At 34.9% G+C, this 2,392-nt stretch overlaps 1 long non-coding RNA gene across 1 annotated transcript; it reads right to left on the bottom strand.

The window, feature by feature from the left end:
- Positions 1–539: 539 nt before the first annotated feature.
- On the bottom strand, positions 540–2,338 carry LOC136067232 (uncharacterized). Its single transcript, XR_010628731.1, has 3 exons — positions 2,189–2,338; positions 734–958; positions 540–606 (listed from the first exon to the last, which is right to left on the bottom strand). It is a non-coding gene; the product is annotated as an uncharacterized LOC136067232 (long non-coding RNA).
- Between the last annotated feature and the right edge of the window lie 54 nt (positions 2,339–2,392).

Raw genomic sequence — 2,392 nt, 5'->3', positions numbered from 1 at the left:
TATGTGAATCATTTTTTTATGTTTTGATATTAAAATAGAATTTGAAATTAAAAAATGATAATTCTTTTGTGAGTGAATTAGAACATTTTTTTAGTTATCAAAATGCTGGTTTTGTGTTGAAGCGGTTAATGAACATAGAAACAAGGGGTGACGGAACAAAGGAGTTTGTGGCGCTGATCTCCACTAGCCGGGCCTCTCCATTAGCTATATCAGCTTCGCCATGGATGGTGGGTTGCCGTCGCCGTAGATTGAGCCCTCTTAGATTCTCTGATCTCCCCCTTCTCCTTCACAGGTAGATATTAAATTCCAATGGCCTTCTTTTTTTAGTTAATGACACGTGATAATTTACTTGGCAAAAATAATAAATATTTAATATCTTTGTTAATGGTATCTATATTTTCATCCATAACTTAATGCAATGACTATTTTAACATAATATCAAAAAGTTAAATGAGTAAATTGGAACAAATTGACATTCAATACAAAGTTAAGGAGGACTAAGATATAGTTTACCCAAAATTTATAACTAAGAAATTAAGCCTCATTCTTTGCCATGCCAATCCCCGCGGTGCTCAACATTTTTCTAAAGGACCCCACATAATCACCCTGCTAAAATTATATTTGCAAACATGTCTATTATTATTTTTGGTATGGGATTTGATAGATCCAATCAAAAACTAATTTTCCCAAAAGAATAACAACAACAGCTGCAACAACAACAAAAGTTAAAGACCTTTGGCAAAGGTTTGAAACATGATGTCCTCCTTGCAATTTGGGAAGCAAAGAATCTGAATCCAATGGGTTGCTCGGGCAAGACAGCAGACAACGTTGTTGTTGTTGTTGTTTTCCTAAGATTGTATGTCCCCCCATTTGGAGCTTTGATCCTCTTCAGAAATGCCAACCTACTAAACATATTTGGAAATATGTCTCCTGACTCTGAGGGTTTAGCAAGGTTTTTCTGCTACCCAAAAAAAAAAAAACATATTTAGAGCAAACCCAAAATATACTATCAACCCATGAACCATTTTTAGAACCCGATGTGTGTAAACTGTTTTTTTCTCTCTCTCTCTCTCTCTCTCTCTCTCTCATAAGTAATACTAAGTTTTATTGATCAACAAAAGATTAAAATGAAGCCCAATGAATGAACTGAAATGAAATTTCTACTTACCTCACCAAAGGCAGACTCAGGATTTCAAGCTGGGGGGGCCAGATATAAGCTTGGATATAAGTGAATTTTTTTTTTTCAAATACGCATCTATATAGTATTAATAAACTATCAACTAAGACAAATACCCAAATTTCATCACGTTGATTAACACGATATTTCCATATTTGTTTGCATGTTCCAAGATCATAATCCAAAGAATCAAGATCAACTCTTTGAAATTGTGTTTGAGAGATTGGAACATCAACATTTTTCGAAATTGGGGAATGCATATTTTCTAGAATTGAAACATCCACATTTTCTAGAATTGGAATATCAACATTAGTTATTGGCAATCCCACGTTGACTTCGAAAAAATTTGAATATTTTCTTTTGAAAAAATCAAGCATTGTAGTTGATTTTTTCATGATCTACAAATAAAATAAGAATCATATATATTAAATTTGTGTGACAATTTTCTATATTATATGATTTGTTTTTTTCTTTTTGTCTTTGGTCTACCTTTATTTATCTTTGCCTTTGTGTTATCTCCATCTTTCTGACATTGACTTAGTCCCACTACGGCACTACCGACACTACAAATTTATTCTGCACTACTAAAAAAAACTTTTCTTAACTTTACTTTTTTTTTGTTTTTTTTTTTCCTGGTCACAATGTCACTTGTCCCTATTATGCCCAACCACCAGTCAACAAAGATGAAAGAACAAACAAACAGTCAAAGTAATCTCTACAAACTCTACTCTCTCTCTATCTCTCTTATCTATATAATACAAGAGAAAGAGAGAGTCACAAACACACATAAAGTGACAGAGAGTCACAAAGCTAAAAAGCACCAAAGAAAAAAAACACCACAAGCTGCAGCACAGATTCAATTCACAGAATCACAATCACCAACATCAGTAATCAGTTCATCACTCATCATCAGTCATCAATAAAAACACAAACACTCCACAAGCAAGCACAAACATCTTATTTATTTTTTAGGTTTTGAAGGAAACTAGGAAAGGATCATAGATTAAATACCTATGAAGGCTCGAGCAACCGGCGGCAACGGCAAGATGGGGCTCGCGTGGGCAGCGGCGACAGCTAAGACTCTCGCCTTCTCACATCGGCGTCAGCGTGGCGTGGAGAGAGAGAGAGAGAGAGAGAGAGAGTGAGGTTTTAGAAATTTGGGTCCAAATGGTTTAGAAGTGAGTTATTGGGCCTTTTGGGGGCCAAAATGGGAAA

Source organism: Quercus suber, unplaced genomic scaffold, assembly GCF_002906115.3.
Source record: "Quercus suber isolate HL8 unplaced genomic scaffold, Cork oak 2.0 scaffold_63, whole genome shotgun sequence".
Lineage (NCBI taxonomy): Eukaryota > Viridiplantae > Streptophyta > Magnoliopsida > Fagales > Fagaceae > Quercus > Quercus suber.
Note: the sequence above shows the minus strand (reverse complement) of the source record. Positions and strands in the feature narration are given on the sequence as shown.